Source organism: Pipistrellus kuhlii, unplaced genomic scaffold (assembly GCF_014108245.1).
Source record: "Pipistrellus kuhlii isolate mPipKuh1 unplaced genomic scaffold, mPipKuh1.p scaffold_m20_p_2, whole genome shotgun sequence".
Taxonomy (NCBI): Eukaryota; Metazoa; Chordata; class Mammalia; order Chiroptera; family Vespertilionidae; genus Pipistrellus; species Pipistrellus kuhlii.
This window is the reverse complement of record NW_023425515.1, coordinates 157,573,728-157,589,090: the sequence shown is the minus strand read 5'-3', so window position 1 is coordinate 157,589,090 and position 15,363 is coordinate 157,573,728. Positions and strand designations below refer to the sequence as shown.

At 44.3% G+C, this 15,363-nt stretch overlaps 1 long non-coding RNA gene across 1 annotated transcript in view; it reads right to left on the bottom strand.

Moving 5' to 3' along the window:
- Positions 1 to 15,363, bottom strand: part of LOC123652712 — a 285,529-nt gene that overhangs the window by 158,821 nt on the left and 111,345 nt on the right. The window lies entirely within an intron of this gene.

Sequence of the window (15,363 nt, the reverse complement as noted above, 5' to 3'; positions counted from 1 at the left end):
TAATTCCATCTCCCTTCTGGTGTGCTCCTTCTTTGAGGCTCCAATATCATTGACAGCTTGTCTCAGCCAACTTAACATTCAACCACCTAGGGAACTGAGAGTTTCTTTTCTTACAATTTCTTCTTGGTAGGACTTTTTGTTTATTTGTGTTCTTAGGATTGAGAAGGAAAAAGGGTGTGGAACATTTTATTAGAAAATGTTCAAAATTAGTTTGGGTACCTCTTATTAAGACATGGTAAAGTAAGCGTGGTCATGTGACTTGTTCACCAATGAACTTGTGCGCAGGAGTAATCTGTGTCACTTGCAAAAGGTTTAGAGCCAGTGCACGCTGGCCACACTTACTGCCTGACCAAAGCTATAGTGGAAGCAGGTCAAGATGAAGAATACATCCCCAAGTGATGATCACAAGAAAGAGCTCCCTGGTGAGCATGAAGGTTGGCACACACAATAAGCAAAGCCTGTGTAGTATTAAACCACTGTGGTTTGGGGACTATTTGTTACTGCAACTTAAATTAGCCTATACAGACTGATTCAGATGGATTTGTTATGATAACACAGGAGTGTCCCCTGAAACCCAAGGTTCCAAATGCAGCTGGGTTTCCAGAGGCATAGAACCAGGACCTATCAACCTGCCTGACTTCTGTTGCACTCTCTGTGTGTGCTTTGGTCTCTCTTTTCCTTCCTTCATCCCTGAAACTCTAACTTCCTCTCTCTGTCTTTACCAATCCGTGGGCCTCTATTTCTCCTCCTGTGCACACTTGTCACAAATCTTGCACACACACACACACACACACACACACACACACACACACACGCACACACCCATCATTATATGGTTGCACTCCCAAATTACCAGGGAAGGGACTCTAATCAGCTGCACTTTCTCTCTGGGCCCCATCCTAGTTCAATCAAATATGTCTTAGTTAAATCAAATATGTTCAACAAACATAAAATATATGGCAAAGAGAGAAGCATCTAAAGTCACTTATGGGGGTTGGACATAATAATAGTAACTAACCCTGAGACATAGACTCCTCTGCGATAGTTATGGTCCTAACAGCTTTAAGTCTATTGATTCTCATTCTCAGAACAACTCAGGTTCTAATATTCCAGCCTCATTTTACAGATGAGAAAATGGACATACCTGGCAGGTAGTTACCTTGCTGAAGGTCACAGTGAAGAAGCAGGTATGAGGGGTGAACCAGGCAATATCCCACAGAAATCCTGCACTACCCTCAATGCCATGTCATCTTTTATATTGTAGTTGGCATAGAAACACCTTATTTTTCTAAGCAGAGCAAAGTCCATGACAAACATCTCCTGCTCTTATAAGAGTGTTTTAATAAATGAAGGAGCATTACCAAGCACTTTGCTGCTTATGTCCACATGAAATGATTGTTATTATTTAATGGTAGAAAATGTTCTTCAAGGAGGTAAACAAAAAAAAAATTGCCCACGTTTTTATAATTAGTAAATGACAGAGCATTGACTCAGACCCAAGTTCTCTGATTCTAAATCCAGCATTCTTTTCAGTTGTCCTGCACCAGGTATTTCTGCCTATGTCAAGAATTACAAGTAAATCCCATTTCCCTCCCTCTTAATGCCTTCAAATGACTTTATCACCAACGGCTTGGAAGATAGAGACAGAGGCCCCTTCCATGCAGCAGCACTGGGAAAGCTAAGAAGTCATCCTCCAGGCCTTCCACAGCTACACTTGGCTGGCACCAAGCTTTTGTAGTGTTATCTGTACTCCACACCAAAGAAGCAGCAGCCCTGAGCTCTGGAATTCAGAGCTAGCAGAGAGCTGGGATTGCACCTGGTGAGGGCTTCCTGGCTGGGCTTCCATCCCAGCAGAAAACTGGAGCAGGAACCAGGAACTGGGGAACAGGCCAGGCGATCAGAGTGAACACGCATGAAGATGTCAGATTGGGAGGCTGCAGCCAGTGCTGCTCAGGGGAGCACAGGGAGTTTTCTTCCTTGGCCATGCTCACTCTGGTAACTGCACAGCTGACTTCTCTAGACCTGTGTTCTAAAGACAGAGCTCCTAAGATTCCATCAGGCTATGCTGTTACTGGCTCAGGTCCTGAGGCACAGAGCCTTAAGGAGCAATGATTATTGCTGAGATCTGGTTTGGCTGGTGCAGGCAGGGACCCACCTCATCTACACCTCTACACCACTTTCTGTACGGAACAACAATGACAACTACGAAGATGGTGATAATTACTATCTGCAGGTCACAATCTTGAGCTCGCCATATGTAAGGAGGAAGAGACAAGGCTAAATGATTTGTCCAAGGTCATATAGCAACTAAGCCCCACACCAGAATTTGAATGCACATCTGTCTGATTCCCCAAGCTTCCCACTGCACAGTGCTGACACCCCCATGGATAGAAGATCCACAGCAAGCTAGAAAATGGCCTTGAAATTGACCAAATGGGTTCATTACTCCTTAGATGAGTAGAGAAGAGCAGAAAAGAGGGAGGGAGAGTCAGGAAAATAATGAGAATAAAGAAGACAGGCAGTGATGGACCGGAAGAGAGAAATAGGAGGGAGAGAAATTTGAGGAGAACAAAGCTCGAACTGACAAGCTTATGCAATTCCAACAGGTCTACAGATTGTTGGAATCCTACAGCAAAAGGATTATAGGCTGCATAATTGTCCTTTGGACCTTAGCTCCCCAAAGATCAATGGGTGTTAGAGCAGTCTAATTGACTAAACACCCCTCACCTCCTATTCCTCAAAGCTGCTGCTTTTCCAGAAGAAAAAGGGACAGGAGAGATCAGCTGTTCCCAAAGGCTGGGGACCAAGTCCTCCTCATGCTGTTTCTGTGCCTGGGAACTCACAGTTAGCCTCTTGGGACCCAGGGTCCACCTCATTTCTCAGAAGGCAGGTGAGGGAGTTGGCATCTACTGATCCTGAAGCTTTGAAACAAGCAGTGCTGGGTTCCGAGCACTGCTCTGCGTGGGAGTCTACAAGTTCAAACAAAGGTGGCTCCATTTTCTCTCTCTGATTCCCTTTGTCTTTCTTCAACCTTCCTCAGAGATTAGCAATTTTACAACTGTCTGTGGACTTGCTTGCTAGCCCAAGGGAAGGAGGTTGGTGGACTAGAGAAGGGAAGAAGAACTAAAGTGACAGGGCATCTCTCCCATATGCCTTCCAGCATGGGGTGCCTCCTCATATCAGGGACAGCCGCCTCCCTGCACCACATCTGCAACTTTCAGGCTTCAAAGAGGCACAACACTAAGAAGTGCCACCCCTTTTCTTCTTAATTTCTTGGATAACTGCTGTCCTGAGTCACTAAATCCATCCTTGTTTAGGGGGTTTGGGCTGGAGAGTCCCTTAACTAATAAGCTCAACGGCCTTGGAGAAATTACTTAATATAGATATTCCTCAGTTTCCCTGACTAAAAAATGGGGACAATTGACAAATGTACCTTACAGTGTCTGGGGGTGGAAGAGGGGATCGTTACATTAATAATATGCAAAGTGATTAGAACTGAGCCAAGAGTTCTGTGGAAGTGATTGAAAGTTTCCAAGAAGAAAGAAGTTAAAGTTTCTTGACCATGTTCTCTCCCTGGAGCCTAATCTAAGACATCAGCTCTTTGGAACCTTGGCTCCAGATCAAACAGAGGGAAGCATCATTGGAAATAGAATGAGATGGAAGAGGAAGAAAGGAAGGGGTGATAATATTTGCTGAGTATCCACAACATGCTAGACAACCTTGAGGCTTCCACAGGTGTTGCTATTATTTTTAATATGAATAAATACATATAATGAGTGTGACATGAGTGCAGGGAACAGAGGGCCAGTGCACTCCGTGCAGGAAACTCCCACTAAAGAACGTTAAATGCACAAGCTCACTTAGTCCTGACAGTAACCAGAGAAAACAGGTCCTACTCATTATCCCCACTGTCCAGAGGAACCAGGCTCAAAGCTGAGTCTGTGATGTCTCAGCTGCATCACCGAACTATGAGATTATTAGGAGTCTAGGTCTTCTGGAGAACAGGGCGATAAAAAAGAATTCACAGGTCCAGGTAAGGAGATGTAGGCAGACTGTTCAAGAACAGTTCCTCTGGCCACAATCATAGCAGGTGGGTACACTGGGCATTAAACCTCCTCAAGATTCATCCGAAGGGACTGAGACTCAGAGAAATCAAGTGGCTTGACTAAAGTCACAAGCAGATGTGGTTTAGAGGCCTCACAGGATGCTGTGCTTCTGGCCTTGTGGCCTTATGATCATAGGGCTTTCCTTGAACACCACCTCTTCAGAGAACCAGTTCCAGGACACCCTAGCTAAACAGCGCACTCAATTACACACCCTACTGACAACACCATCCTTGGCTTCATAATGCTCATCATTGCCACTCACCATGGTATTATACATTTAATAACAGCCAACATAATCAGAAAGTAAGCTTCATGAGGGCAGAGATGAATGTCATTATATATGCATTTCCAACACTTAACACAGCACACAATATTTGCTGAATGTATGATGATGTAATTAATCAATCATACCATATCATTTTATCACCGCTTTTCAAATCTTCACTATTTAAAGCCTCAGTGTGGTCAGGGATTAGATCATCAGAGTATCCTCAGTATCTAGCATAGTGCCTGGTATGTAATAGATGCTCAGTAATTATTCTAAAATGAATGAATGAATGAATGAATGAGGTAGAATTGAGTTCTTAACTCTTACCCTGGTTTTTGTTTTTCTCACCCAGGCACTGGGAAGTTCACTGGGGAGGATAAGGTTGGGGCACCCTGGAGTAAATGTGGCTTAGCCAATGAAAAGGGGAGCAGAGATGTGTCCTGGGGCAGGTGTGAAATGTAGTCAATCTTCTTCTATGGCCCACAGTGACTTAATCTGAAACGACCCCAAAAGCATCTCCAGTGGCTTTGACATCCTGGAGCTGAAGGACTCTGGGACAGGTGGTACTCTCATTTTCCAATAAAACTTTATGACTCAATTAAGATCCAGAAGGATTTTTTTAATGCACAAAAGGTCTGTGACTTCACAGGGTGTGTAAACTTTCCTTGTATTTTCACCGAATATTTTGTCATTCGAGGGAGGAAAAATAAGCCCAGCTAGGTAAGCATCCGGAATAACAGATGTGTTTTTCCAAGATGATGCCCAAGGGAGAGAAAATAAAGATTTTGCTGGATGCAGATGTCCTAAAAGCAGCAAGTTGATCCTGTAACCTTGCCAAGGCAATGCCTGCTGTTCTCAATGCTAAGCCAGAGTATGAAAAAAAGAGAGGAATATTCAAAGAGCAAATCAACTTGGCATTCCAAGGCAAACAAGAACAGGCATGGGAGGCTCTCCATGTTGAAGTCAATCATTAAAATCGGGCCGTGCTTCTTCTTCCTCACTGAGGTAGGGTTTGAGCAGAGTCAGTTATATCTTTCCAGGAGTGAGATGTACTGGAAGGAATGAGAGGGGTCCTAGTTGGGATTGTGGCTCTGCCCCACCGCTTACTACATGACCCCAAGCAAGTCACTTAGCCTCTCTGATTTGAAGAATGTTGAGAATACAGATCTACCCCAAATAGCTACACATCCTGCCTGATGCTTGGCATTATTCCATCAGCAGCAAGTATTCCTGCTGTTAAGACTTTCCACTTCCTGCAGTCTTGATTGAATCAGTAGACCTGGGAGACCACATTCTAACAATGCACCAAGGACACTCAGCTAAGGATGGGCAAAGCCAGGACTAAAGCTCCTGTCTGCTTTCCTCCAAAGCCTATGATCTTTCCACTGACCCTTTTTTGCCTTCCAAATATCCATCATGAAAACCAGGACCCACAGGGTGTGCTCAAACAAATCAAGCATGTTAATTAATGCCAATTAAGGCTGCAGTGTGGTATAGGGAAATAGCACTATGGATACTCAGCAAATATTATCACCCCTTCCTTTCTTCCTCTTCCATCTCATTCTCTTTCCAATGATGTTTCCCTCTGTTTGATCAGGAGCCAAGGTTCCAAAGAGCTGACCTCTCCTTACTTGGACCTGTGAATTATTTTCATTGCCCTGTTCTCCAGAAGACCTAGACTCCTAATAGTCAGAAGATCTAAGTTCAAATCCCAGGCTTGAGCTTTTATGACCTTAAGAAAGTCTGTGTAATTTACTTCATTGAGCTTCAGTTTCTCCGTGTGAGAAATGGAGCTAATGCTGGTGTCAGTCTAACATATGTTAAATTGTGGTGCAATAAGAAATAGCACCAAAATGTCTGTGACTTAACAAACAGAATTTTTTTTTTTTGCACGTGCCATGTCTCTCGTAGTTCATTTGGGCCCTCTTTTCTATTTTAGCTTTGTTCCAGGATCGGGGACTGAAGGAACAGCCAACAACTGGAACATTTCTTGCCAGCCTGGCAGAAGGAATAGAAAACACAAGGTTGCCTGCTATCTGCACTTTAATGCTCAGCTTGAAGCTAAAAGACAGAACTTCAGGGAATGCACAATTCCTTGGACAGAACTGGTTGTATGATACCCCCAGTCACTGCAGTCCAGGAGTTATGCTCTTACTATGCTCTTAAAAGAACAGAGAGTTGAGCTGGAATGTTTTGCTGAGATATATTAATGGTTACCTAGTTGCCCGTCCAGGCTACATCAAAGGGATGCTGATAAGATTAAATGAGAAAATAGGAAATAAGAAAATATGTGACTGGTGGGGACTTTTAAGTTTACCTGATGAGGTTGGAGGCTTGCATGCCTAGCACAGTAGTTAAGGACCTGGCCAGGGAGCATATATTTCATGATGGCAAGACACTGAAATGGCAATGCAAACTTGGAGGCATGAATAAAAAGCTTTTAAGCCGTGAGAAGAATTATAGAATTGGAGGTTTTTAAATCTGAAAGGGATCCAACTATCCTCAGCACATGGGCTCACTTTTTCAGAGGAGGAAAGAGAAGCCCAGAGCAGAGACATGACTTGTCACACAGCAAGATGGCAGCATGGCCAAGTCCAGATTCTAATGTTCTGCTTCCTAGCTACCTACGCTGAAGGTTCTTTTCCCCTGGCTTTTCATTCCTACACTAGAGGTCTGGTGCACGAAATTCATGCATAGGTAAGGTTCCTAGGCCTGGCTGGCAATTGGGGCCTTCCAGCTGGCCAGGGCCTCTATTCCCTGGCTGCTGGTTGCTGGTCAGGGCCTTCCTTCATTTCATGTGCCACACCTTGGTGATCAGTGCACATGACCCCCCATGGGGACAAATTAGGCATATATATATATATATATGGACAATTTCCATATTAGGCATATATATATATATATATATATATATATATATATATATATATATAGAGAGAGAGAGAGAGAGAGAGAGAGAGAGAGAGAGAGAGTGTTTATGCCCCACTCATACTGGCTTGTAGGTAACCTGCTTCTCCTTTAAGCTTTGAGCCATTGATCTAGTTATACCCAAAAACATTCCTTAGTCATTAAATATGTAAAAGTAAAGGGCTGTCTATAGCTTAAACAGTATGCAAAGGCATAATTCAATAAGCATTAATTACATGGTCCTTGGGAAATTTTTCTAGGAAATCTGAGATTAAAAAAAATAAAAATAAAAACACACTTAATATTTCTGTCTTCAAAAAGCTTCCTGTCTAGTGCAGGAGGAAACCTGAGCACACAGACAAATTATAGCATCAAGATGGTTAAGTACAAGGTACTCTGAGGGTGCTGTGGGAGCCCAAAAGTGGGAAGAAGTGTAGGAGAAGGGATAGCACAGAAAGCAATCAGGGAAAGCTTCCCAGGGGAGGTTTCACTGGAGCTGAATGCTTGAAAGATAATGGGTTGAGGGGGGAGATAGTCAAAGGCAGAAGAGAGTAAGAGCCGCCTAGGCAGAGCAAGGGCCCCATCAGATAACCGGAGAAGAAAAATGCTACAGCTCATTCAGGGGACAACTGGGCCCAGGCATCTGGGAAGAGGGGGTAGGATATTACTGAAAGGTGCGCAGGAACCATATCCCCAGGCCTTAATGAGCTAAGCCAATGAGTTTGGCCATCCATCCTCTGACAGCGTAAAAAAGTGGGATCCCTGTTATTGTTGCGGCTAGTCTGTAAACTGTGGGAATGACTGGCTGTAAAGGGTTTGCAATTTACTCTTCTCTGGCATAAGCCAGTCAAGAGGCTTAGATGAGAAAATGAACTCACTTCAACACAGCTCTGAGCTGTGGGTTTTGATAAGAGATGTTCTTGGGTTTCAGTACACCAGCGCGAGCTCCTGCCTCCTTCTCCTCACCTCCCTGCGTGGAGGTGCACGGATTCCTTATAGCTCTTTCCCTGTCCAACCTCGGCAGGAGGAATAATTCTGGTGGAAAAATAAGGTCACGTCAGCTGCTAATTTCTTTTATTCTCCTCATTGTGGAATATTCATGCTCATCTTAAAGAACAAAAAATAGATTTCTGTTACTCAATACGAGGCCATGGGGCCAAAGGCCACATTTTCCTTCTTGGGGGTCACTGTCACCCTTTGCTCCTTGACGCTAAATGCACCCCCTTTTTTTCTCCAGAGCCTTCTCTAGCACCACATTCTGTACCCCAAGGGCAGAGCAGCATCTCACTGTGCCTCGCAGAGCCTGGTGTTGGGCGGGCTCAGTAAGTGTTGGACAGTGGAAAAGACAGTGAATCAAATGCTGCAAACTTAGAAATAGACCTTATTTTGTGACTTTAGTAGTGTGAGAGTTCCTACAATGAAATCAGCCTAAGGTAACATTTCATTGTGCATTTAACAGGTCATTCATTGGACCAACATGACAGGCACTGTCTGCATCTTTCATGGAGCATCAGTAAGTGAACGGGGCAAAATGCTTGCATGTGGCATTTATGTTCTGGAGTGGGGGAACCAATGAGCAAGCAGATGCAGTAGACAATGAGAAATGGGATGATTCCTCAAAAGGAAAATAATCAAGCAACAAGCAGGGATCAGGCTGTGACCAGAGGTGGTCAGAGAGCTCTTCTCAATGAGGTGACATTTGGGAGAAGATCAGCATGAAGGGTGGAAACAAGCGATGAACATATATTAAAGCCAAACATTCTAATGAGGGAGACCAGCAAGGGCAGGCCCTGAGAGGGCTCCCAGCTCCTTGTGTTGTCAGAGCAAATAGTTCATTGTGGCCAGAGAAGGAGCAGCAGGGGAGAAAATGTCATCAGAGAGATCAGGTGCCTGAGGATCCTCCAAATGGCCTATTTAAAAACCGCATGTTTAAAGCCTAGACATAGCTTTTTAAAATCTTGAGTTTCTAAGCCACAATTTCCTCATCTGAAAAATGGGAATAATTGTTTGTACCTTATAGGATTGTTGAGAGGCTCAAATGAGATGTTCCTGGCACAAGATAAACCAGTAAATGCCACCATAAAGGTTAGCTTTTGTTATTTCTGTTAATGTTTCTCTGCTTTAGACTCCCAGTCTGCAGGTTTCTATGAAGCTCAGGACTTCCCTCCTCTGACTTTCTTTCCTGGTCTGCCTAAGGCTGGCAGTGTGCTCCCCTGTCTCCTTCCTATGGCTCTCCATCTTCCTTTTGGTTTCAGGGAAGAAGGATATTGCTTCAAGCAATCTGTTTAGCAGAGTGACCTAACAGGTATCTAATGAGAACTGAAATGTAGGCAATAAAATGGCAATCCTCTATCTTCAGTTTCTGACTAATCAACTCATGATATGGTTTCCCTCTTGAAGTACTACTCCTTTAAATATTATAGAGGAACCTGGGATTTTGAAAAGATACACCTTTTGCCTAAAAGTTACACATATAGCTAGGAGGGGACCGAGCAAAGGTGAATCACAGATGAGCCATGAAGAATAAGTGCTGCACACTTGGCTGCAACAAGAGCAACGTAGTTCCAGTCTGTAAACCACCCCTCCTCTGAATGTATGCATTAGCTAGCGTGTCAGTGGCTGGCCAGAGACCTGGGCTTAAGCCTGAGGTGTACCAATTACTGGACAGTGGGGCCCTGGGCAAGTCTCTTCTCTTGTCTGAGCCTCAGTTCCCTTCTCTGTAAAGTGGAGACACAAATAGTACCTCAGACGATGAGAGAAAAAAGTGTATACACACACATATATTTAAGTTGCATAAAGGTGGGATTATTGGAGAAAATGTGGGATGAATGAAGGTTATTTCTTCAGAAAGAAATTGTTTGTGACCTGGCTGCCTCTGAAAGTAGTTGGGTCAGATGTGCCTGGGATGTATATTAGGTATGCAATGAGTGACAGTGAAATAAAGAATGGTATTATAAATAAATATATATATATATATATATATATATATATATATATATATATATATATATATATATAATCTTTATTGATTTCAGAGAGGAAGGGAGAGGGAAAGATAGAAATATCAATGATGAGATAATCATTGATCAGCTGCCTCCTAGACACCCCCTACTGGGATTGAGCTTACAACCTGTGTATGTGCTCTTGACTGAAATCAAACCTGGGACCCTTCAGTCTACAGATCAATGCCCAGTCCACTGAGCCAAACACGCTAGGATATTTAAGCAGGGGGAAAAACAAATGAATCTGTTTTTATGGAGAACATCAACTTGTGAAAGTGCCTTTGACCCAGGAGCACTGGCCCTTGTACAGACAGGATGATGTCTATATCCACCCCACTGTATGATCTGTACTGGAATCCTCTGGGTTTGAGGTTCCTTCTAAAAAAGAAAAAGAAAGGCAAATACACGAAACTGCTGTCCTCTGCTTAAGTGAGAGATCCAGTGGCTCCAGGGTCCTGAGAGTTTTATTTCTCTTAATTTAAATTACTATGTAAAACCTCATATTTTAAATAAAACCAGTCTCCTTTAAAAAGGGCTAAAATCTGCCAGTGAAATGAAATTATTTTCTCCTCACGCCTCCAACCCTCCTCCACTTTTCCAGTTGTGGTATGCTGCATACTTCCACTAAAGTATTTAAATGTTTTTAATTAGGGAAGGCATTGTTTTCCAAGTCTGCCCTGCATGGGGCCGAATCATCACTCCCATTACGCTCCATTTCAAACAGGGGGTCTGGGAAAGGAATTCATTAACAAGACCCCAGAATTCTGTGGGTTGACCTCCCCTGATAATGCCACTGCCTGGAATCAGATCCCCAGCTCAGTACCTTTCACTGCAGTTTGTCCTGGTGTGTGTGTGTGTGTGTGTGTGTGTGTGTGTGTGTGTGTGTGTGTTTACATAGTACTTCTGCATTTGAAGTGTCTCAGCAGCACAGTGTTTCGTACCTGGCGTACCTGGCTGGCGTGTAGCTGGAGAGACCTACAGCAAGCTGCTGAGAGGTTTCCCCGGCTCACAGCCTTCCTGTTGTCCATCTGTTACTCTGCATGCAGTTCCACCCTCAGTATCAGGCCCTGGGAAGAGGGACACCATCCAGCCACTTAATATGATGACTGGAAGTCTTCTATGGAAGCTCACTAACCACGGATTACAGTTTTGAGATTCTAAGCTTCCAACCTCCCTCTCCAGTCCTCCCTCTGGCTGCTGTCGTTCACCTCAATCCCCACTGCCTCAGCCATCATCTACATTTTCTCCCTCCCCTCCCCCCCGGGACTACTTGCCATTCCTGAATGGGGCATGAATTCCCATGCCTCTGGATGCCTGCCTCCGTTGTTCCTTCTGCTTGAACTTCCCTTCCCTTGGCTCTTTGGTCAGCAAGCTCCTATTCGCACTTTAGAGCCCAGTAAAATGTCTTTTCCTTTATAAACAATTTGTTTGTTGCCCCTTTCCCCCTGGGGCTTCAACAGCTCCTGGCATCTAGCTCTTCCCTAGTATCTCCCACCAGATAGGGCCATTTTACTGTGAGATCCTGGTGGGATGGTGTTAGTTCGAGAGCAAAACACATGAGCTTTGGAATCAGATAGTCATGGGTTCAAATACTTTCTCGGTCCCTTCCTAGACATATGTGCAACTTTTAGGCAAAAGGTATATCTTTTCCAAATCCCAGGTTTCTCAATAATATTTAAAGGAGCAGTACTTCAAGAGGGAAACCGTATCATGAGTCGATTAATCAGAAACTGAATATAGAGAATTGCCATTTTATTGTTGCCTACATTTCAGTTCTCACTAGATGCCTGTTAGGTCACTCTGCCAAACAGACTTTTAGAGAAGGCCCTGAAGACGGGAACTAGCTAGGAGCTCAACTGATATATTGGGCTCAATAAATGCCAATCACATCTGCTGAAGGAATCAGCTATGAATTCAGCATGATTCCCAGACAGAAAACTACAGTTTCAAGTAGTGAACACACACAGCTCAGTCAAAATCAAGGATTCCAATCTCTTCCCAATAGGACTTTCCTATTTTACATCTCTTCCCTCTAACCTTAGAAGATTAAGCTGTGTTAGAGCAAGTGCTTTGCCTTAATAATTTTATGGAGAGCATCTTGAGAGACATTGTGACAATGAGACATACTAATAGGTGTGAATCAGAAGATGAGTTTTTATAGGTGGCTGATTACCCAGAAAACCTAACACAGTGCAGACACTGAGTAAATACTAATATAGATTTTTCTCTTCCACTTAGACTCCTCTCAGTAAAATGTGTCCCTGTCTTATGTCCCTAATGGTTCTGTTAAAAAAATATGACCAGTGCCCTTTGGGAAATGGGCATCAGAGGAGAATGTGAAGCACCCCCTGGGCCCATCTTAGTGTAGAGAATACGAAATCCAGGGACACCCACTCTAGGAAACAAGCATGATTCTAGAGTCATACAAAACCAGGTGTGATGCAAAATGAAATGAACCACCTCAGTGGTGACACGATAGGCTATTCCCATATTTATTGACTTATTCACTTCATTATTCATTAATTCATTCAGTGAATGTTTCTGAGCAGCATCCATGAAGCAAGCACAGTGTCAAGCACTGGGATATAATGTCAAATAAGACACCATCTCTGCCCTCATGGGGTTCTCCATCAGATGGAAGCATCGAAGCTACAGAACAATGTGAGAGGTATCACCCTGAGAGAAGTTAGCCAAAGTAGCCACAACAGCGCATGGGAGGGGATGTTTAGGAGATGGAGGAGACTCCCAAGAAGGAATCCAGGACAGGAGAAGGAAAGTAGTATAGTGTGAAGGACCTTCAGGCAACGGAAGGAGGTACAGATAACTTAACATCCAAGTGCCTTTTAAGCCACAACTAGGCCACATGGGACATGGCCCCTTATTCCACTGCCTATCACATATGCCATTGCTTTTGATGTGATTATACTTTAGTGGTCTTCCTCACCCTAACTAGGCAAACCAGTCCCAAAGCATAGCAGAAAAATGAGGGCTCTGATACTAGCTTTGCCGCTCTCTTACTGTGTCTATTTCAGGGGAGGCTTTTAATTTCTCTGAGGCTTAGCATGCTCTCCTGCAAAACAGAGCCAGGATACCTGCCTAGCCCAGCGGTGATGAGGGTTAAACATTGCGCCTGCAGCACCTAGGACGGTATCTGTGTTTACAAGTGCAGGGCATTTTCTGGCATTCTTATTGCTATTCTATTGCTGTTATTATTTGAACAAAGATTGAGGTTTTAAGTTAATGCCTTTGACTACAACCACTTCTGGAAGGAGAGATATATTGAGAGAAAAACTGCCCCTCAATAAAAAAAGATTTTCAATGTTCTCTATTAGGAATCATGAGCCATCTGACCTTGTAAGAAAATAAAATGGTCTGAATTCTTTACATCCTGGCTGGATTCCTAGAGGCAGCTAAAGTGATATTAGAGACAAAGAGAAACATGGCAGGGAAGGCAGCCGCCTTAATTTCCAAGGTGAACGAGATGGATAGCCCTGCGCCCAGCGGTAAACCTCTTAGTATTTATGAAACTGAAATTACAAGAATCCAATAAGAGGGACGGTTAAAGAAGGTGCACTCTACATAATGGCTCCTTGTGAGGCCATCCTGGTCGCCTGCGCTCTGTTTTCATTGGAAAACCTCCAGCACCCTGTGTTCCAGGGCCACCCTCCTCTGGGGGCAGATAGAACTGTTTATTTAGCCAAATGAAAATTCACTTAAATAAAAGCTCCTAGTGGCATGTGGGCCAGAGAAACAATTACCTCACCCGAGCCACCGCAGCTGCAAACTTGGGCCAGGAAAGCAGGTTGCAGGCACCGATTACTCCACCGCTGCAAAGGCCACAGCCTTGTTTCTTCATCTGCTGTTTGAACAATATTTCTTTTTGCTCTGGGACACCCAGAACCAGCATGGGCAGGTGGGGGAGGAGAGGAGGTGCATGTGAAGATGGAAACAATGTATAGGCCACTGATGCTGCATGGTTGAAATGCCAAGAGGGGTCAGGAAAACAAGCCACTGAAATCCAGAAAAAGAACCAAGATGACAGGGTTTCATTCACTCACTCAATCAACATGTCATTTCGGAGAGGCAGCCAGGGGCCCATGCTCCTGCAGGGCCCTGGGGGAAGTGGGAAGGGTGGGGAAGAGGTGGAAAGAGGAGCTGCATGCCCTGGACTCAGGGGCCTGGATGAAATCCACCGTGTTGCCTTGGACACAGACAGTACTTTTTGCATTTTATTTTTCTTTTCCAGTTCTATCAGGCCCTGTTCCCTGCCATTTACCATTAGGCTCCTGCCCCTTAGGGTTTAAATCTAGTCTTCACATCCCCATCTTTCTTTTCCTGGCCTTTAACCAAAACTACCACTTGCTTTTGATGGGCCTTTAGCCCTTGAGCCCCTGTTCCCTCCTCTGAACCCTCAAGCTGGCTCCTCAGAGGGGACAATTCAGACAAAAGTATAAAGCACTGAGTTGGGCCCAATAGGGTCTGTACAGGTAAATTAGACAGAGTCCAGCTCAGAATCAGGAGGGCAGACAGGCTAACAAGGAGCCAGTTTCTCTAGCACACAGGCTAATGGGGGGAGCACAGAGAAAGGGGGGCGGGGGAGCACAGAGTAGTCCCCTCCTGGACTACTGTCTAAGTGAAGGGTGAGCACCCAAGTGAAATCAGCTCTCTGCCAGCACAAAGAAGCAGGGAAAGGATAGTTTTGGGTGGCAGCCAACTGTGCCTGCGACAGTCTCTCACAGCCATCTCTTCCTCTTCCACCCCAACACTCCACAGATGACACATGTCATCCTTCTTCCAGACTTCTGCAACTGCTTCTAACTGGGCTCTCTACTCCCAGTATAACTTCTTCTAACCCAACAATTATCCTGCAGCCACAGTGAAGTCTGCATAATGCAAATACAAGCACATCCTATCTCTATTTAAATATTTCAGTGGCTCCCTACCAGGTTACCATCCAGACACTTTTGGGTGATATATACCAGCCAAGAAGACCTTGAGTGCTATCTGCCTCCCTTTGTACATTAGTTATCCCTCCGCACTGGGAACACCAGATCATGACCTTCTGCCTGAAGAACTCTAC